Raw genomic sequence first — 23,120 nt, 5'->3', positions numbered from 1 at the left:
GGGGGGGGGGGGCACACACGCACATATGTTTGACATATGTGTCAAACCATTCTGAATCAGTATTGGTGTGCTGTAGCGACATCCTGCAGCACACCAAATATTTTCTGGTAGATATGCTTACATAAAATTACTCTATAATCAGTTTCATTTGTTTTTCAATATTTTTTTCATTGAACACGGAGAATAATTATACCAAAAGGATCACTCTCTCCAATACTGTGAATCATATTGCAATCACAATATCAGTCAAAATAGATATTTTCCTCATTATGTGCAGCCATGATCATTCTTAATCTAAAGACTCTAAATAAAAACTTTGGGGCGTAGTCTATTTATCTATTCATTGTAAATAGTTCAATCTCTAAAATGTCATAGATGAATAAAAATAAAAAATAGGGCATTTATAAATAGGGCAATGTTTGTCACAATCTCTCAGAGCCAAAGGTAATTATTATTAATAAAATAATTGTCAGATCGTCGGTCCGAAACCCAAAGAAATTGAATTTAGAAGCATATAAACAGAAAAAGAAATGTGTGCGAACATCATAATTTTTCTGTTAGCTGACTAATCAGCTGATTTTTATCTAATAATTTTGTTCCTCTGTGTATGGATAAGTTTTACTTTATGTTTGCTTCCTATCAAGACTTGATATCATAGCCTCCATTATGAGTCTGTTTAGGCATTTTTGGATGTTTCTGTTGATGCTGTTCTTAAAAATTATTTCAATTTAACAATATATTAACGTTTAAACCCTTGTATTGTTTTCACTTTCGGGACCCTCTCGTACCATCAGGTCAAATTGACCCGTGACTTGTTTGGGGTTTTAAAACCCTCTGAAATAAAATTTTACGTAAAAATCTATTGACAAGTTTTGTCTGTTCAGGGAATGCAATCAGTCTCTACTAGCACACAGTTCCTTCTCCGTCATAAGGTTATAATTCATGTTAAAAATCCACTATGGAAAAAACATAAGTGGTCATCTCCAGAATAATTTTCAGAATTGAGTCAGGAAAACATGTTTATCACAGAAAATAAGGTAGGGCATTGATTTTCAATTAGAAAAATGTAACTGTACCCTTTTTCTTCTTGTAAAAATTTGAAATGGGTCAATTTGACCCGAATACCATATAAGGGTTAAAGTAATTAAACATGTAATAAGTAAACCCAAGTCATCTAACACACAACTACAATAATTTAACAATAAATAACAGATACACTATTAACAAGTTAAAACAAAATGAATGTTGAGTTGGCCCAGAGGAAATATGGCATTTTAAAAGTAGCCTACATCTACAGTAGCTAGCTAACGGTAGACCACTGAGAAAATGTGACATTTTTCTGTCCATTTCAGAGGGACAGAGGGAAAGTATTTCAGTCAAAACATTAAGTGGAACCGATATTTGCATTCTACTCCGGTCTTAAAACTACCGGTTTTTGGGGTTTCGGTATCCAACCCCATTCATAAGTATTCTATATCTGAAATAAAACTTTCAAATGAATAAATTATGCCAACTGGCCGACATCCCCTCTTTTATAAACTGATCCACTATGATCAAATCAGCAATGAGATCTTGTCTGTCAGTGGCTTATCGTTAGATAAAAGTGTCTCTGAGATATCTTGGAATCCTGAAGGCTGGGTTTCCCATGTTGGTGGAGGAGATTCTTGTCATATCGCAGGACTTGTATTGACTTGCTGAGTTGCCTCAGGTGGACAATAGTGCTTCTGTTAGCAGATGTCAGAGAAATCTTGGCCTCTTGGACAGCATGCAGCATAGTCTGGGAGTGGAATGCAGACTAAAGGCTATAAACCTGGCTACATGTAGAAACCACTTGTAATGGCAAACATTTAAATACTGATAGTGAACAACAAAGGCAGGGACCTTTGAACATTTACAAAACAGCATCACTTTATTGGGCTCCGACATAATGTTTCTGCTATGACAATGGAAGAAACACTGCTCAACAAAAACGTCATGTCCAATTATAGCCTATTACGATACCATACCATACCATAACATCCCATACAATGCTATACAATGCAATACGATACAACTTTATTGTCAGCCAGGGATGAAAATATTTTTGCATCCCAGGGGTAGCTCATATAAAAAAAGACATAGACATAGCACGTACATAAGAAGAATAACGCCAAAGGACATAATTGAAACATTACCACAAATAACATAAACACCCAAGTAAGGAAACAAAGCATTCCAACAGAAAATGACATGAACACACAGACAAGGTCTTGGAGACTTGAAACCCCGTGTAAGTATTGCACCGGATTTAATGTTTTAATGATGCTGGTTTAGCAATAGGATAGATTGATGCATGAAAGAGTTTTTAAGTCTGTTGCGATTAAAAGCATGAAGCGATCTGTTTGATGGCAGAAGCTGATATTCTCAGTGAGAACATGTGAGGAGTCATTTGAAATAGTCCTGGCCAGTCTGAGCATACTGTTATTGTGAGCTTCCTGAAAGGAATGTGCCACAACTAGTCATATTATTTTATGACTTCAGCCCATACAGCAGGATTAACATGCATTCTAAGATCATTGGACATAAATATACCAATACCTCGCACTTTTCTGTATAAAATACGAATAAACACAAAGACAGAAAACTCTGCAGCACTTCCCGCGTCAGTAGGCCGCTACCCGAGGTTGCCCGCTCCCCCCGGGGAGACTCACCAGACTGTCCCGTAGGCCCCGGAGCCGATCGACTTCAGCGCCGTGTATCTCTCCGGGACGTCCCACGTCGTTTTCTGGACCTCCAGTCTGTGGTAGCCCGGTCTGACGGGCGAAGTCTTCACTGGAGACTCCATGGCGCTGTTTCCTTCTCAGTTTCCAGTCAGGGTTTAAGTCACACAACGTTAGTAGCGTTGGAGCGTCAACCTGACAGGTGAGACGGTGCATTAAAGGTGTGAGCAGCGCAGGGAAACGCCCCCGTTCCTACACCCCCCCCCCCCACACACACACACACACACCGTCATGTTGAGCTGTGTTTCCTACCATCGGGGGAATGTAGACTGCAGGCTACATTAAGGCTGATATTTGAAATGTGAGGTAACTTGTAATTGAGTATTTTCATTTTTTACTTCTACTCCACTACATTTCAGTTGGAAATATTTTACTTTTTTATCCACTACAGTAATCTAAGTGAAACATAGTAATTTCCCCTTGCAGGATTAATAAAGTATTCCTTATTATTATTAGTAGAAGAAGTATTACTATTATTATTAGAAGTAGTATTTAATCCGATAGCTTTAGGTAGGCTACTAGTTGCTTTACAAATTAAGATTGTTGCACATAAAACCCAGTGTATTTATTAAAATACACTGTTTATTGTAAATCAAACTGCCCAACAATACACAGTATAGGCCTATGGCTGAAATGACTAGGAATTAATTAATTAGTTAATGTACAGAACTGTTTTAACCATTTCCAGTTTCTGAAAGGTGAGAATGTGTCTTCATTGAGTACTTTTTAAAACTTTAAGTACATTTTCCTTTTACGTAAGAAGCATTTTCAAAGCAGGACTTTTACTTGTTATGGAGAGTATTTACAGTGAACTATTTGTACTTTTACTTAAGGATCTGAATACTTCCACTGTGTGTGTGTGTGTGTGTGTGTGTGTGTGTGTGTGTGTGTGTGTGTGTGTAAAAATGCTATATTTAATGTTTAGCATCCATCACTTAACTCATTGATTATTGTAGCATACTTGTTTGAGGAATTATGCATGACATATTTTTCAATGACAATTTCAATTACCTCTTGCAGTACTCTAAAGTACCCCTAGGGGTATATGTACCTCCATTTGAGAAACAGTCTACAGTGGTGATGGCCAAATGAAGCTTCATGAAGCAGTGTCTTGCTTTTCTAAACCCACTAGATGGCGCTCTGTTCAACAAAAGGAAAATACACTGAAATGCAAATTACAATGCCTTAGGCCTTTCTCCTAAAACCAAGACTGTAGACACTGCTTCACAAAGCTTCATTTGGCCATCGCTAACCTACAGGACACTTCACCAGTGACTCCAACTCATCCACTATTCGGCAGCGAGGATTACAACATGCTCCAAATCCACTGGCCATGTAACACCATTGCTTATGCAACCGCACTGGCTTCTAGTTGCTTACAGAATACTATTCAAAGTCCTGCTCATAGCATATAAAGCCCTTCACAATTATACCCACCTCATGGACCTCCTCCAAGTTTACACCCCTGCCCGCTCACTGAGATCCTCCTCAGTAGGACTACTGCATGTCCCTAGTGTGAACCTCAGCACCCTTGGGAGAAAGGGCTTTCAGGTACACCGCCCCCCAAGCTGTGGAATTCATTTCCAGACATCAGACACTGTGACTCAATTACTGATTTTAAAAACTGACTCAAAACATGTCTCTTCAGGATATGGACTGACAGATTTTTTTTTTTAATTTAATTTTATACTGACTATAATTTTAACGATGTTTAACGACCTTGGGTATCATGAAAGGCGCTTTAAATAAAATGTATTACTATTATTATTATTATTACTTCAATACTTTTGGGAGACAAAATCGACCGCAGACCAGCAGAGGGCAGTAACACATCATTCTGGTGGGCTAGACAAGGAGGAGAGTCCCTGCCAGCTCATTGTTCATTTCCATCTCAAAGAATTTCAACGCTGTTTTACTTTTATGGTCAAAAACACCATCATCCAATACTGGCCTGGGTGGTGAAAACAGTCCTACCGGTCAGTAGGCTACTGTACACCCGGCAGCATGCACACATCCATTGTCTACCATAGGGATGTTGAACAGCACCTTACAGTGTAAAGAGGAGCACAGAACAACGTTTTATATTTTAATGACTTGTAATTTACTTTCATGTTTTTTTCTCCCCTAAAATGAACCCATAGTGCCACTGGCAAACCGAAGCATATCTGCACCGCTCACACACTACAGCCCAGAGTCAAGCTAGCAGAGGCGGAGCAACATGTCTGAGAAGCAATTTCAAAATAAAATCCTCACGGTGGCGCGCTTTTTGAGGCTACATGACTGTCAACAAAAACAGAGACGCAGTCAGGGACATGGTTTTAAGCCAAATTAAGAAATAACTCAAACTTTCCTCATACTTTTGTGTCAGTGTTGGGGGAAACCTTTTACTTGGTAAATCCATGAAAATCTGGATTAGACAACACATTAATCACGTGTAAACAATTAATATCTTTTGATCACGTATACACAAAAATATGCTCACAAAAAAGGCATCAGGGCAGCACTTAATATCCCCCGAAAAAAATTGGCACGTTCTTTTCTTGTCAGGTACGAGCGCTTGTGAGACTTTATTCTGAAGGCAACATCGTGACATTTCCTGTCCCACCCTATGTGACTCCGTGTATCTTGTCTCTCAGCGAAAAGCTTCTCAGAAGACCTAGCTGTCCATGTCCTGAGTGTGGGCTGCTGCTAGACAACAGAGACTGCCTCCGGTGCCTGAGGGGAACGCACACACTTTCTGGACTCTGAGTTTGTTTACTTCTTTCTTTTAGAGCAGCTCCTTTATCATACTTGCACCGTGTTTTAAGGGAAAACTAACAGCGCGTGAAGTTAAGTTAGCTTACCAAGCTGGACCTCATCCTACTTTCTGCGTGTTAGCGTGGATGCGAGGCTCTCTTTCATTCAACATCATGGACGGCTGATTCACACACTTTACCGACCTCACAGGTAAGTTCAATGCCATCATTTATTAAAATGGAAAAACAAAAAATAAGAAAAAAAGATGTTTGGTTTACAGTTAGGCGTTTGAGGGTAAAACTACTTCTTCTTAAAAGCGTTTGCTTATTAAAGCGAATACCCTATTGGCTGGCTCTGCTCGACACTTGCTAGTATGATGCCTACGTTATCATACGGCTACATTTAAGTCACATAGCAGTTAGTATCATAACGTGTTTTATCACACGGGAAGTTCTGACGTGACTTCAAGTGGATGCAGAACATCTGCCAACGCTTTGTGTTGGAGTGTTTTACACTCCAAAACACACACACAAGCACTCTGACTAGACTGCTCTCTATACAGTAGCTGTGAACCGTGGTGAGGACTGGGCTTCTCACACACACACACCAACACACACACACACCAACACACACACACACACACTCACACACACACACACACACACACACACACACACACACACTTTTGTCAGCTGATGTAGGAATGTGTGTTTGAGCCAAATGTCAAATGCCTTGTTCACCTGCTAGCATTCTGCTGAACACACACACACACACACACACACACACACACATAAACACACACACACACACACAGCTGCCTGTTTATTGCTTCATTTGGGAAACTGAGATGATCTGCTTTGACAATGTGAATTGAACTTGACAAGACTTAAATGGCTAGATGTGATTATTTTCTTTCATGGATCGATGGGTCATTAGGAGGAGGAGGAGGAGGAGGAGGAGGAGGAGGAGGAGGAGGAGGAGGATGATGATGATGATGATGATACTTTATTTGCTTAGCATTTTCAAGGCAAAGCATTACAGCCTCACCCATAGACATTGCAGAGAGCTGAGTTGAACTGCTTCTGTCACAGAGTGTGTGTGTGTGTGTGTGTGTGTGTGTGTGTGTGTGTGTGTGTGTGTGTGTGTGTGTGTGTGTGTTTAGAGACCGTCTATGATTCAAGCTGTTCAGAGACTAGGTGAGGCTTGGCTTTCAGATGACTCCCTCCAGTCTGTGTGTTGCACCCAATAAGCCTGCTGAATCGGAAGTCCTTCAGTGTGGGGTGTGTTCATGATGTTATTGACTAAGCTACAATAGGAAGATGAAGTTTAGTTAGTTCAGCAGTTGGTTCCCCTGTCCCTGTAACAGCTGTTTGATTTTACCTTGGCAAAAAGAAACCGCTTACAAATTGGGCCAAGTCCAAGCCTCTCCAGATGTCATATTCCTTCTCATTGTGTACTGTTGGAGCTAACATGTTGAGAGCACATTTCAAACGACCATTGTAAACATTCTCGTGGTTGTCTAACCAAGCCCTGAATCTCTGGTTTTGCTCGGGCTCCCAGCATCCAGGCATCTTTTGAATGGCTGGCCATCTGCTTGCTAAGGGTCTATTCCAGAAGCACGATATCACATTACCCCCACTTCAACTTGGGGGGTGAATGGAGGTGTGCGCGGTTATGGTATCATCAGATTCAGTAGCGTGTAGAAAGGTTTGATTGTTCAGAGTTCAGCTCACCATGTCACTCAAAAACCCAGTCAGTAAAAATGTTTAATAATTCAAATGCAATGTAAAAACGTTATACATGTTTCCAGTCCTTCCAGAATTTCTTTTTTGTGATTGTTGCAGGCGAAAATCTTTGATTATGCGGCATGTTTTTTTAAAATGCGATTTACAAATTCTATCTTACAGACTAAAGAAAAAATCTCTTTGGTAAAGATCCAAGCCAAAAATCACACTTCAATCATTTTTTTGAAACATATTTATTAATGAAAATGAGAATAGTGATAGAAAAATCATCATTCCCTCCAATATCGTGAATCATATTGCAATCACAATATCAGTCAAAATAATCACAATCAGATATTTTGCTGATACCGTGCAGCCCTATAAGGCAGTACTGCTTGCTTCTTTTGGTAAATGATTGTAAAGAGTTCCAGAGAATATGTTTATGCCATTTACTATCTACATGCTAGTATGTTTGCCCCCAGTTATAGAAAAAGCTTATAGCTAGATAAAGACACGGATGAGACAACTGCAGCTGGCCTGTGGTCCATCGTACACAGATCACCAGAAACATTTATTGGCAACTATAGACAGCAGAGCCATCCTGTAAACGTGGCAAACGTTTCAGGACCGATGGGTGGGGGATCACGGCGACACGCTGGTAAGAACAAATTACATTTAACCATGTATCCATCTAATTTAAACAGCTCACGTTACTGTGTTAGTTAAACACTTTCTTTAATATTTCACATGGCGTCTTTTGAGGGTTGCAAATGTTCCAGCATATTATAATTTATATATTATATATATATATATATATATTACCAAAAACAATATAAAATGTCTATTGGGTACACTGTATATAAGGTAAAGCAGTTGCCTGCCAATCGGAAGGTTTGTGGTTCAATCCCTGGCCGTGTCTAAGTGGCGTGGGCAAGACGCTGAAGATGTTTTCTGTTATAACTGACTGTCAAACTGGATGAAAAAAGAAAGATGTAATATCCCAAACAATATTACACGACTGTTGCCATTTCTGCATACAAGCGCTTTTGAAATCCAACTGTGGGGGGATTACTCTCATTAGGTGGCACGCAGGAAGTGGTTAGGTTACCATCCGGACCTCAAACCTCTCACACACAGAGGGTAAATGGGTCGAAGGCCACTTCAGCTGCAGCTGGCTGCTGAAAAGCGCGGCACTGCAGCTGAAACGACTATTTTCCAACCCTGTCTATGAATCATAAAAGTAAGACTGCTAAGCACGCATGCCATAAGGACCGGGGGGTTGATGATTTATAGGTGTCAAGTGTCGGGCACACTGTTAAGTAGTTTGCCTTTCAATAGCGTGAGAACTGGAAATGAGTGGGAACATTAAAGGGAGAGGAGTGTTAATGCTTTTGAAGTCGGACGCCAAGCGGACCCTCCTCAGCAGGCCTTCTCATCTCATTATCTCTGGTGTCACATACTGTAGTAGGACGTTAGATGTTCTTTTAGCACTTTAGGCATTTCGCCGACTGGGTGGTGTGTTGTCTGGATGATGGGACAAACGCTCGTCTTGTAAATGAATGACTACATTGATGACCTGTTGAATGAGTCTGATGTCATTCTAATTATTATCTTAACACCTACGATAGAGAGACAGAGAGAGACAGAGAGAGAAAGAGAGCGACAGAGAGAGACTGGGCATGCCAGATTTTGATGAAAGAAGTATTTTGGGCAGTCCCGATATCGGTCACTGCAACAGCTGGTGGTCCCTCATGGTACATTCTTCTGTGTGTGTGTGTGTGTGTGTGTGTGTGTGTGTTGCAAACTCTTAGCGCTATAATGGGATGCTGGAGTAGAGATTTTTCAAAGAACACTTGCTGGAGCACCACTGGAGCCACAGGCCTCTCTGAAAATGAAGAGATGAAAATGAATAGCAAATCTTAAACCCATATTTTACCATCACTGTGACTTCTAGCTACTTCTTTATCTTTTTTCTTCTTTTTTTTTTCTTCAACCACAGTGGAAATTCTTCACTAACGGTTAACCCTGGTTCAGATATGGGCGCTTTCGGCTTGGTAGGTCGGATGCCAGGCCTCAACAGGCCCTCCAGGGAGTTTGGCTGACGGGCAGATTGGCAGCTTAATAAATACTTCTTTTCACCAGCAGCAAACTTCACTGTGCTTAAATGGAAATCCCCTCCATCCTCTTATCCTGTTAACCATACACACGCTAAAACAGGTACACACACAGATCGTATCATGACACATATTACATATCTTTGGATCCACCATAAGTAGTTCCTGATAGTTACCGGTACATATTTGTCAGTTGAGGGATCCTTGAGTGACTCATCCTGGTTGTTCTGTCTGTCTTTTCTTATTTAGTCTACACACCCCCATGGCAAAAAGTAGGAGTTAACTTACCTGCAGCGGCAACAGGATGGTGCATGGGAAAAATGTCAATTTTACATTACGGGGAAACCGTTAATTAATGTGTTTAAAGGCACACAAAGGGTAATTGGGATATGTAGTTGTTTTTTTGAAGTCACAAAGAGCTCCATCTCTTTATCCCAAATGACACAGAAACCATTAGGCCTAATTACGTCAGCAACATGAGTGACTTTTTGGATGTTAAAAGTAAGCATCTAATCCAACAGTATGGTCAAGATCACTAAGGTAATCCTCTTTGAAAATCTAGTCCGTCATTTCAGAAGAAGCTCATGCTATATTAAACCCACAGGGTGTGGTTTTTATTGTTCTTTCGCAGCATCCCAGCCCTGGGACAGTTGTGTATGTGCCACCAGCGCCTGTCCCCTTACCCAGCTCCCTGGAGAGCCTGCAGCCCAGCCTGCAGCCTAGCCTCTAGACAAAACCTCACACCCCCAGCAGCCTTATTTTTTTTACATTTTTTAAATAGATGCCTCAGGCACTGTCCACTATATAATCAGACAATCTAGATGCTCCTTTGGTCTAAACAGGGTAAGTCATTGCAACCCCTAAGATAACTGCAATACAATCTTGATCCCTTTAATGTGGAAGCTGCAATGTTTCTATGTGATGTTTTTGACTGACATGTTACATTTCCATGCAGATCTTACACTGAAAGTTCAGCAAATTGATGCCAATGCTATAGGAATAGAAACACTTAGGTGCACCAAACTACTGAACTAGTTATTAAAATATCAAATAGTCAAAACCAGTCAGTTGTTTGGGATCAATTCACACAGCAGATTTTTTGCTTCATGGCAGTCCTGACCTCAACTACGGGGGGGAGGTCACTCATGACCTTGCATTGGCTGATAGTGACTAGGGGCTGATTGATTAGTGAAACTGTAATGCTTACCAAATGACCAACCATTTGTTAATTTGAATAGACGTTCCCATTCCCGTTCCATTTGTCTTTTCAGTCCTTGCAGCCTCGACTGCGGGCACTTACTTATGTGAGGCCCAGTTGGCCAGCCAGAAACAAAAACTCCTTTCCCCCCTCACTGTTGCCCTTCACACCCAACCACATGCCCCTGGACAGTTGGCTTTTAACCCAGAAGAGCTATGCTAGCGATCCAACTGACTCACAGGTGGAGCACTCCCTTTCTCGGAGCAATGCGTCTGTGTTTGTCTGCAGGGTTTCTGGTGCGAGCTGTGGCTCTAGCGGTACAGGCAACTGCCACTAATGCCCTGAAATGTAATCCTGAAACCCCCCCCAGACGTTTGGTCTATTTCATTGTTAGTTTTCAAGATCGGGCTGGAATTGATTTCTTCTGCTAACTAGGACTGAGAATCACCAGTGGTCAATGAATGATCAATATCATTTGAACACTTGTCAAGATAACATTATGGGAACTGATTGATCAAAAACACCCAACTCAATTGCTTTACTACGTGGTCAATCAAGTTTATGGATTCAAGATTTACTTGTTTGTACACACGGATAGCCGGTCTAGAGTCTATTGCAGAGTCAGCTTTTCTTCTCTTATTGTCTGCTGGGGCTCACTGTTGTGTGCAGGCTCATCCTCAGGTTTATCAGCAGTGAAGGGCATTTTCAGAGTGTCAGATTAGATCCTGATAGACACTGGATGGGTTAAATCCCCTCAGGCTACTCAAGGAAAGAGGCTCTTTTCTGACAGGGCCACATCTGTGCAGAACTCCTGAATTTGTTTGAATATCTGCAAACCATGTCTGTATTTACTGTGTCTTGGCTTAACAGTCACTAATAACAACGGCATTTTATACTCATAAATACAGTATATGGTGCTTTTTTGGCTTACACCCCCCTCACGCCATGGACACTATGGTGAGCTATAGCTTAATAAAAATCCGCACCATTTATGTATTTTTAAAAACGTCCAAGATGGCTGCAGCTGATGTGGAACTTTCTGTTGAAGTGCTATTTTCAAATTCCGATGGAAAAAGCACTCGTTGACAGACATGTTGATGCTACACCATCACAGCTCTGCATGCTGTAGTCCATTTACATTTGTCCATCGCTCAGTGCTACATCACATTTTTCACTTCGTTCTGACTAAGAACGTCAGACTTTTGCTGTAGTTTCTTCTTCTGCTGCAAATTTGCTGAGGGTGTAGCCTCAGAAATATTAACTCTAGCTCCATTACTTCCAGGGACATTGCTTTTATTCTACCACCCGACAAATGAATTCATCTACTCTGCTTCATTCTCACTTCTGTGAAGTTTCTTGTATTTGACATTGTGGAATCAGCTCACTCTCTACTTCACATTTTTATCTTGTGATGTTAGTGAAAGTAAAATCCTCTTAAGTCTTGTGCTGATGAATGGGAAGCTGGGGAGATGTAATAAGGTTGAAGATTAAACTATAATACCTCCAGGGCCAGTCGGCCAGCCACCCAGTATAAAGTCCACTCACTAGGGCAAATAAAGCTGCCTACTGGTTCATTCATTACAAGCAAACCCATGGTGAAAAAAATCTATTCATTGGAATACTGTTGCGTGCATTTGTCCATTATCCAAACCGTAGGATGGAAGAACCAGCATAAAACAATATCTCAATAGAACAAACATGTAAGGGTGTATTACCCATCAAAAGGACCAAAGAATAGAACATTGACATTGCTATCCATTTAACTCTCCATTCCCTCAATGTCAGCATTGTGACTGCATGCTACTGCTCAACAACCGATATTCTCAGATCAAAATTCCTCATAGTTGGAACTTTTGTGACAGATTTCCCACTACATGATTGGCTGGCAGATATTGACCTCAGGGAGTATTGATTACTTGTCAATACACATGTATCAACTCTCATAGGCCTACTGTTTCAACAGATTTCTGCACAAACCCTACAGTGTAGGACTTAAACCATGAAGCAATACTTTTTTATTTTTTCAGTGCCCCCTTTTCTCAGTGTAGTCTGCTTTAAGTAAGTAATGTGCCTTGTTATAGGGCTGGGCAAAATGGAGAAAATCAAATATCAGGATTTTTTTACCAAATACCTCAATACCAATACCACAACAATATTGTCATGTGGACTTTTGGTGCTTTCACAAAATTTGACAGAATGAGATTTTTGAGAAATAATCATCAGTAATGTGGATATAATGAATAAGTGGGTAAAGGCAAATATTGTAGTTACAGCAGTCTAATAAGTTCAGAAAATGGCATCACTTTACTGTAATGCAGCCTTTATAACCAGGACTTACGCCATATTACAATATCCAAACCTAAGACGATATCCAGTCTCATATCACGATATCAACATGATATCGATATACTGCCCATCTCTACCTTGTTTCTGCTTTTTTTCTCATGAATAGAACCATCTGTGTACCGTACATGCGATGCATTTCATGAGCAGCCATGATCTCGACAATAAAGAGCAAATCAGTCACAGCTAATCAATGGAAAGTCTTAGCCATTTAAAATGATGTCCTGTACATTGAATAGTCTCCACTGTCTTGTTGATGCATTTTGTTGCGCTGCACTATACATGTTGGTGTTCCACTTACTGTTCATTCACTCACTTCCTGTACTTTACAGGAAACGCTGATCCCACTCTATATGAGATTTAACCGGAAGGTTGGTATTGAACCTGAAAACGGGCTTTAAATGACCCTGCTCTGCGATTCACAGGAACTGACAGATAGATGCTTTTTCCGCCAAACTATTCCAAGCCTTTGTGAGTGGCTGCTCCCTCGCTGTTTTATTAGATGAGGAGATGAGAGCAGAGGGATACTGTTCTGTGCTCAACGGTATAATTTAGTAAAGGACGTTGGCCCGTAGGTGGAGTGGAGCAGAGAAAACCACGATTCTCTGTGTTTGCTTCAAATGCAGCAGCTGCAGCAGAAAGGGGAGGAAATCATTTACATGGTTTGTTTGACCGGTTTGAGCATGCCAGTTGAAAAGTCTGCATCATTTCTGCGATCCAGTTGGCAGTGAGCCACAATAAAAGCATGCAGGCTTATTAAAGGATAACTATGCAGTTTTTTTTATAGCTTAATTAACCTTAACTGAACACCTTCGGAGTCATTTGAATGGTTATAAGACTTTTTCGAGTTCAATGGAGGTTGTCTCGCTCCGGAGGTATTGCGTGACATCAGGTCTCGCGATGTAATGAATTGCTTCATGGCACTGCACTCATACGCCCATTCAGGGACATATAAACATAGGAGCTGCCAAATATCTATTCCCAAGCTGTAGGGGGATCTCTATAGAGAAACCTGCGAGCAAAAAGCAAGAAAAGAACAAAGAACTGGCCAACACTGCGTAGTGCCAGAGAATGTCTAATAAGGGGAGAACTTCCACTCTCTGGGAAACTTCTGGGTTGGTACAATGGGGCTTAATAGGGAGTGAGATAGGGCCTGAACAGGCTCTCCGTAGACGGGCTCTGATAGCGCCCCTTTAACAAAAAGCCAAGATCATTGATATGAATGACCTAGCTAGCCTTCATGCTGGATTTGTTCAAACTGTAGTTGGTGTTTGTGCTGCACAAATATAACAAGTCATTTAGACCTAGAGAAGTGTTTCTCAGATGAATTAGTAAAGAGACTTTTGTGCCTAATGCATGGGTAATTATTTTTTTAAACACTTAACAACATGGGTGGCTCACTCTAAAAGTACAAATGCTTATTCTTTTGCCCAGAAAACCAATGCAGGTAACCTCAGAGGACCTTTGAACTGACCTTTCAAAAGGCCTGCACGATAAATCGTCATACAGTTGCAATCTCGATTCACCCCTGTTCACCATTTTAATTTTTAAATAACTTTTTTTTTATTTTTATTTTTTTAGTGACTTTGATTTCCATTCAATTTTACAAGCCAACTGCATAATAAACGGTTACAAACAAACCTGTTTGTTTGTAACTGTTTACAACAAACCTGTTTACAGGCTCGTGTTATATACCAAATACATCTATGTTTGCTACTGCCAATTTGTTTTGTTTTGTCATTGTCATTTTGCATGTGTGCAGTAAACATAACTCTTAGTGAGAAAAAAATCGTGGTAAAGAATTGTGATATCAATTCTAAGATGATACATCGTGACTCATATTTTTCCTTGAATCGTGCAGGCCTACCCTTTGAGAGGAAAATTGCATAAAAGAAACTGCCACGCAAACATATCGAAGCGAACCCTGTGCGTGTCCACCTATTTGATCAGTTCTTCATTAGCTTTAAGTACATTCATCACAATGAATTTGTTGCAGCACAGTGGGTGTCTGACTGTTAGTGGCACCAACAAAAGTAAAATCAGAATGTCAAATTCTGTATGTGGGTGGATACTTCATCCACATACAGTATAGTATATAGTCTAGCACTGAATGGATGAATAACATCTGGTTATGTATTTATTTGTCAGTCATCACTGATGCTACGATTGTTTTTTCTTATTACTTTTGGAAGCCACAGATCTCAGCAGGTGGTGTAGATGCTGAGTAATGGTCAGTGCATTGGTACTGATTGGCTGTTTCACCTTCTAATGGAATATGCATCAGGTTCAGCAGAAATCAGATTAAAGAAAGTGAGATATTAACGATCAGTGCCTTGTTGAGATTTTCCGGCTGTAACGGAAGGCGTGGTCCAGCAGTCTGGCCGGGCTAACCAAACAGAGCACCGTGTGCCTGGGTGGAGGAGAGGAGTGTAGATTTCCAGAGTGGTTACAGCACAGCTGACCACACAGTGAGAGCACAGGGGGAAATGACACAAACACTGTAACCCGATCTTTATAGTCCTGAATGTGTGACAGCGCCACATTTCTGTTTTCTTATATCGATTGTATCTAGTCAATCGGTTCATATTCAACTACTTCATTTGCGTATAATTCTAATGTCTTCTGATACAGCTGCATGTGCACTGTTAGAAAAGTCCGTAGAAATACAGGCTTTTAGGATGAAGAAAAATGTCTGTATCTTAACAGAAGAGGTGCTGGTGATTTTAGGCTTTATCCGTTTTAATGCAGTAGGATAACCCAGATAATCGCCCTGTATGAAGAAAATGTAAAGAATTTCAGGAACCATCTGGAATGCAATTAAAAGCAAGTGAAACCCTTTTGTCAGATTGTTATAACCTCTTTAAGAATATGTTTCAGTGGTAAGAATGAAATTATAGTTCTGTGACTTTCCCATATGACGACATATTATATATATTAGATATTGATACTGTACCTAGCCAAGTCCTAGCCCAAAAATCCAGACCCAAATCTGAAAGATTAAGGGTCTGGTTTAAAGTAATGAAAGGCGGCCATCTTGAAGGGGGGCACCAAGCGTGCATTTGGAAATCCGACAGCATGCAATTGGATAACACTACGACCAATCACAAAGACACACGGTGTGGCGTATCCAGAGCCCCATACGCTTATCTACCAGCGGAGCTAACTGGTAGACTAAACTGTTGTCATCTGTTTAGCTCGCTTCGTGATCGCCTTTTTCAGATACAGCGATGTGATTGGTGCAGCTCGGCTACAAGGGTATAGTTAATGAGCAGCATTACTCGATGCCAGAGTAACTCGCTGAGCAAATTCAAATTGTGCTTTTGCGAGAACTCTGGATTGTCCAAGTGCCAAGTCCATCTTTCCTTAAAAAATGACGGGCAGAACATTTCTCTATTTGTATTCTTAATTCTTCCATGCTTGCTTTAGCGTTTCAAGTCAGATTCATCAAGCCCTCTTAAATGCACAAACATGTCGTACATGTGGACGTGTTGGATTGGATTGGATCCACCCACTTGCAGAGCATTGGACCGGTCTTGAATTTAGTTTGCACCCAGGAGAAAATTCTAAGCATGGGTGAATGTGTCAAGTTCATTTTGGTGCTTACTGTGCGACCATCTCCAGGTGGGACCCCCCCCTTTGTTCTAGGTTATTATGAATGACATGTCCCATCAGGTTCAGCCCACAATGCCCGCTATGCGCCATGCTTATTATTGTTAAAGCTTTCACATAAAAGTGAGTAACCGCAATATGAGAAACAGAAGTTGTGTGTGTGTGTGTGTGTGTGTGTGTGTGTGTGTGTGCATGCACGCTCCAGGCATGTGGTGGTCTCTATTACTTTAGTTGAACAGTAGTCGGATCAAGTCTGCTTGTCCAGCTGCTGAATCACCTCCTGCCAGGCTCACAAACACACACACACACTTCTGCACAGACTTACATTTCTGAAAAACTTTAACTTTAACCCTTGACTAACCAAAATAAAATCTTTTATCTTTTATTTTTTATTTTTTTCTCTTTGAAGGTGTAACTGGTATTCACAAAGAGAAGAGGTTTATTTAATACCGCTACACACACACACACACACACACACACACACACACACACACACACACCGTGTCCTTCAGGCTTTGTGTCCCATCTAAATGGGTCTTCCTCTCCCCCTCTTTTCTTACAGAGGCATGTCTAGATAGGCCATGTCCGTCTGCCTCGCTCTACTCCCTCGGCCCCTCCCTCCTGTCATTCTCTGCATCCTTTCTTTTTCTCGGGGTCCACAGTTTGACCCCAGTTGTCCTTGACACATGCATTTCTATAGCTTCAGCCAATCAATACAGACTCATATGGCCCGGTGTCAGATGTTGGGTCCACTAATTGAAACCAACAACAACCCATGGTGAGTGAGAATGAGCATTTCATTTGCGTGCATGTGTGTGTTGGATTGATGAATGAGGAGGACAGAGGATCTGCCACATTCACATGGAGATCACCCAGTCATTCAACTATTGTTGAGAACGCGGTTTATGACAGCAAGATGAATGTGGGATGAGAATTATGGATTGAAACATATCGTAGTTAAAGGACAATGGCAAGGGCCATGCATATCTACTGAGGATGCAAATATTTAAAAACAGGTCAGAAATATATTGTGCCATTTAAAAAAAAAAAAAAAAAAAAAAAAAAAGACCGCAGGGCTCTGTAGTTGTCACATGCATGTTTTAGATACATGTAATTGAGGAGTGGTTTGTGGTTATGATGTAGCCCTGTGACAAATAGTTTTATCTTTTTGTTTGTTTTAATTTTCTTTTATTGTCTGTTGAAAGTTTTAGCCATAAACCAGGGCATATAGAGCATGTAGAGTAACAGGATGAGAAAAAGGTGCAGCTAATAAAAGTATAGTAAAATGTAGAGCAGGGCAATATATAAATATTAAATCGAGAAATGAGACTAGATATCGTCTTAGATTTTGGATATCATAATATTGTAATATGGCATAAGTGTAGTCTTTTCCTGGTTTTAAATGCTGTATTACTGTAAAGTGATGCAATTTTCTGAACTTTCCAGAATGTTGTAACTGTTCTATTATTTGCCTTTACCCACTTAGACATTGTATCCACATTACTGATGATTCAAAAATTGTGTAAATATTTTGTTGTTTTGTTGTCTTATTGATATCAAGGTATTTGGTCAGAAATATCATGATATTTTCTCCGTATTGCCCAGTAAAATGTGCGTAAAATAACTACAAAGCTGTAAACAGTCCAGAGAGGAACTAGATTTCACATGACCACAATTGATATCACTGTGCAGTTAGCTCGGACAGTGTGTCGCCTTGAATGACGTGATGCGTGATATATACGCAATATTTTATTGTTCATGAATGAGGAGCAATTAAACGAATGATATAAGATAACTCTTTTTAACACATTGTGGTTGTGCTGCATTAGCCAGCTGCACTTGTAAGTGAATCCATTGACAGAAGAGGATGCAAATGGCCCGTAAAGAAGACGCTCTTAGCCTTTGAGGTTCTCTCTGTGTGAGCAAGCAGGTGACAACAGCATGGTGCATCTGTTGCACCGACGAATGTTACGCTTTCCATACCCAGACAGTACTGTCTGTAAGGGTTTCTCCAGCGTCAAGACTCCCGCAAACGCCTTGCTCACTTTAATTTCATCTTGAATGAAAAGAAGAAAAAAAATACCGGTGGATTGGTTGTGTTGAGAGAAAAAAATAGAAGGGCGGGGGAGGGGGGGGGGCTGCTTCTTTCAAAGCTACTGTAATTAATCCCAAGCATCAGTCAGACTGTTCTCATTAATAATGCATTATTCTAAGCAGCAGTCCTGACACTGGGAGTGGATTTAAGTCTTTATTCAAAGATTCAGCAACAGTGCCAAGCAACCCTCGGAGACATTCTGCTTCAGCAACCAAAAAACAGCAAGATGTTTTTCATGTTCAGCCACATTTAGAGTTTGAAACAACAAGGAGAACAGGTTCTACAACAACTAAATTCCGTTTAGAGGTGAATCTAATCTGTTTAAAAGGAAATTTGGTTGTGATGAAGTTGCGAAAGGTTAGCTATTCCCTAAAATTGCTATTACTCATTCCGTTACCCAATTGCCCGGTGCAATGCTGAACTACTTCCTGGTGTAATTATGTGGACTTGCTTTCTTTTCTGTATTGGTACACTCACACATATATTTTACCTTGGTGTTTTCAAGACTTAATTCTGTCTCCATGTTAAAAAAAAGTGCTGATCTGCTCGTGAGATAATTAGTAAAGTAGGAAAGAAGAAACTGTGGATTGATACATTATTGCATCTGAAACTTGAGAAACTATGCTATTTTGATTTTACTGGGTCTGTGTCCACACTAGTCTGTACAGGGAAGCTGTTGCTTTGAGAAACTTCTCAAATAGGTGGTTAAGCGAATCACATTTCCCTTTAAAGATGGCAGCATATGCACTATGGCTGTGTCTCATACCGCATACTTCCGTCAGTACGTCAGTACACTGCTAATGTGCAATGACCACTTACTGCCGTAGTGCCCACTTTCGTCTTAAAATGAACGCTTATGTTAAACAATCTGACAAATACTTTAGACGGGCCTTTGTCAATCTGAAATGAAGACCGATTCAGCTACCGCATGGCCTACTTCTCCATTTAAAATGGTTTCAGAAACACATCTCTGTGAACTACTTTTGTAAAATGCATGATCGTATTCTGTCCGAGAAATTCTCGAGTAGCCAGACCCACGTGACGCGCTCGGCCAATCAGCTGCCGGTCAAGGGCTCCCTTCCGCTTTGTAGTCAAGATGGCGGCCGTAAAGTGCAAGTAGGGTCCATCGTCCATCCATATCTACACTATTGAAGTGTGCAAATAGGCGGTTTTAGACACAGCGAGGGCACTGGTGTGTGTGTGTGTGTGTGTGTGTCTTTCACTGGTCTGAGCGCAGCCCCATCCATGCGGGCGGGCAGCAGGGTGTCTGTAGAGCTGCAGCGGCTTGGCTTTGATCGGGATGTTTGCTTCCACAGCGGCCGCTCTCAGGTTCGGGAACAGTAAACTGAATCTGGCTTTTTATGCTGTCTTTTGTTCAGGGTGGTTTTTGTTTCTCTCTGGTCAATTTTGATGGTTTTTTTTCTGTTTATTTCTCCTTTCCGTTTGAATTAATTCTCTCTCTCTCTCACACACACACACACACACACACACACACACACACACACACTCCTTTGTATTTATGGCCTCCTCAGACCCTCTTTTTTTACCCACGTCTCCCTTGGTCAAACCCTCTAGTTTGATCAATCATTGATGATCCCAGGTGTTCTGAGACCGCAGGGATTATCCTGATTGGCTACATTCCCACCCTCTCTCTCTCACACACAACCACTCCTTCTGCATCCCCCTCACAGCCCCTCCTTGCTTTTCAAGTTCAGAGTTAAACCATACCCGTTGCCCTCTCCCCAATCTCTCCCTCTTTTTTCCCCCCCTTTTCTTATCTTGCTCTCTCCTCTCTCTCCCCACTGGACTTAGGAGAGCCGCCTTCAATTAAAGAAGCAGTGGGGTTCCCTAAGCCATTAGCCATATTAGTGTTGGGTCCATGCCCGTGCCCCTTCTCGAACAAAGACCTCTCAATACTTCCTGGAGCCGTTTGCCCGGCATTTGTCGACTGATTTATAGCCACATGCCCTCTTGAAGACGCAGCATGGTCGTCTCCTGTTGTAACACAGTGTCAATGGTTGATTTGATTCATCTTGACTTCCAGGTGGAGTTTTCACCAAAGCGAATGTTGCAACAACTGATTCCCACAACACACCGATGACACTGCCAGTGATTCATTGAAAACGATGACAACTGACTGAAAAGAGCAGGTTCATGTGATTAATGACATCTACAATGCTCTCCGTGCCTTCCTGAGGGTTTTATCGTAAGCTTAACCTTTTGGCAATGATTCCTTTGTCCCCAGATCACAATCACACACCTCAGACCTTCAACACAGCCAGGCTCCACTCATCAATCACCTTTGATTTTCTGCCAGAAATTCAGATACTAGGGTAATGTCTGCGCGTAGGGATTGTGTGTGTGTGTGTGTGTGTGTGTGTGTGTGTGTGTGTGTGTGTGTGTGTGTGTGTGTGTGTGTGTGTGTGTGTGTGTGTGTGTGTGTGTGTGTGTGTGTGTGTGTGTGTGTGTGTGTGTGTGTGTGTGTGTGTGTGTGTTAATTGCGAGTGCATCCGACTCTCACATGCATGTTCCTGAGCAAGATGGAGAGAGCACAGTCTATTAAGCATTTGACAATTGAAGACCTCCCACTCTAAAAGACCTGTTTAGATTGTTCTCTCTCCCAATCCCAGGATGCCAAGGGGTGGGCGTGGGGGGGTACAAAGGCGTGTCTCTGGGGTGGGGGCGTCCATTTTCTTTCTAATGAAGCTGTCCGTCAAACGCCTTGTTGACAGAAGGCCAGGATATCACTCCCACCTGCCTACACTTCAAAACCACCAGTTTGGGAGCTAAATGAGATGAGGTCATTTTGGTTCAAAAAACAGAGGGAATAGAAATTTCTCAAAATATTGTCATTGGAGCATTTTGTAGTCTTGATTTACCCTCTGCAGTACACTTACAGTACTGTTTCACTGGTCACTCAGCGGGGTATTTTCCACAGCAGTGCCACTACATCTTGCAATGGGCTTTATACAAAAAAAAATCATAGTTCTTTAGTAGTAATGTATTAGATAATTGAATAGAAAAAATGTGACTTTAATATATGCATTTTAACTGTTTTCCAGAAAGCAAATTACCATAGAGTTTGATTTTTTTAATGAAATGGCTCAACAAAACAATCGAAACAATCTAGGACAAAATTCATTAGTTACTAGAAGGGCACTGGGAGAGCACAGACCACAAAGGCATGGCCTATCTCTCAATGTTTACGTTCCCACTTTAAGGGGCTTTCATGTCAGTTTTCCCAGTAGGGCACTCACTCTTCAGATTTTTTTCCGACACAACATGAATGCTGCACAAATGCCCTATTTCTCAGTGTTACCGGTGTATCCGTCCTGTGATTCAAATCTGCTAAAAATGTTGGTTTCCGGCTTGGGCAATGCTACACCCTTCCATGTTTCATGGCAGTCGGGCCGGTAGTTTTTCGTAGTCCTGCTATCAGACAAACAAACCAACTAACAGGCAAACCTAGCAGAAAATATGACTTCTTTGGTGGAGGTAATTAATGAAGTAAATGATAATGAATAGAAATACACGAATGCTGTCATTGACATGAATTGAAGTAATTTTAAGTAGTATTGTTCATGTTTGTAGTTTATATTCATTTGTAGTGTCCCAAAGTGACCCAGATGCCCAATCCCAAAGTTCGTACTCACAGACTTTGGTGCGTGTTCTTGCAAAATTTGTAATGGCTTAGGGTTGTCCCAATGTCGAAATTCAAAGGGTGTGAGGGTGTGAGTACACACTTACGGAGGCCTTTACAGTGAGTTTGCAACAATGCAGACTTCAACAAAGGGAATTACCCACAGTTCAAAGCGTTGTGACGTTTACCGCGGAGACCATAGGGAAATCCGGAAATTACCAAGGTAAACAGCACGACCACAAAACGGAACGGACCCAGCCTGTAAAACAAGAGTTTGAAAAAAAGTGGAAGCAGCCAGCCGTCACCTGGGCCTTGGTCGTGTGGAAAACAACACACTTAGAAGGAAAATACCCAAACTGGCAGTGACATGTTTAATATTAATTGGGATCTCGTGAAGTGCTGTCCCAATTCCATTTATACCTTTCTGAGCCCATGTGGCCTCACACACTCACTCACTTTGCACCTGAGAGGTCTGTGAGTCTTTAGTCTTTAGTCTTCAGGGCTCACTTTGGGATTGGGCCTGTGTTTAGCAGTTTTGCTTGAAAGTGACTATAAAGACTGGTTGATCGTGAAAGTAGTTGCTGACTATATTTATATATGAACATGGTAAACATTATACATACAAATTTTTATATTTTAAGTACAATTTTACACTTTGAGCATTTAGCTTAAAGCTCCTGTGCGTGGTTCAGCTTCAGAAAGACTGTTAGTCTCACCATTCTTTGTTTTCTTTTGTTTGTGTGTTTACTGCTTTCTGGATCGAATTGCTATTAATTGGTGCGTGACACAATAACACTCAAGCTTAATGTCCTGTTATTGTAAATCATTGCAATACTTCAGCAAGAAGTTGTTTCCTTCTAAATCGTAGCCTTCTAAATCGTGTTACATCAATGTTTTCTAAA

General features: G+C 41.1%; 2 protein-coding genes across 3 annotated transcripts in view; one reads left to right on the top strand and one right to left on the bottom strand.

Moving 5' to 3' along the window:
- Positions 1–7,691, bottom strand: part of zgc:171775 (STKc_p38 domain-containing protein) — a 15,544-nt gene extending 7,853 nt beyond the window's left edge. The window contains exons 1-2 of the mRNA XM_034875951.1: positions 7,680–7,691; positions 3,502–3,507 (exon numbers count right to left, since the gene is read on the bottom strand). The gene's annotated coding sequence lies outside the window, so the exon portion shown is untranslated. The remainder of the gene's footprint in view (positions 1–3,501; positions 3,508–7,679) is intronic.
- LOC117947227 (plexin-B1-like) overlaps positions 5,453–23,120 on the top strand; it is a 60,402-nt gene continuing 42,734 nt past the window's right edge. Inside the window, exons 1-2 of one of the 2 annotated variants that reach the window (XM_034875902.1) lie at positions 5,453–5,705; positions 20,824–20,911. The gene's annotated coding sequence lies outside the window, so the exon portion shown is untranslated. The remainder of the gene's footprint in view (positions 5,706–20,823; positions 20,912–23,120) is intronic. The other variant, XM_034875901.1, reaches the window with a different exon arrangement.

The sequence above is a fragment of the Etheostoma cragini genome, chromosome 7, assembly GCF_013103735.1.
Source record: "Etheostoma cragini isolate CJK2018 chromosome 7, CSU_Ecrag_1.0, whole genome shotgun sequence".
NCBI classification, from domain to species: domain Eukaryota; kingdom Metazoa; phylum Chordata; class Actinopteri; order Perciformes; family Percidae; genus Etheostoma; species Etheostoma cragini.
The sequence above is the reverse complement of the archived record's forward strand: the minus strand, read 5'-3'. Positions and strand labels throughout refer to the sequence as shown.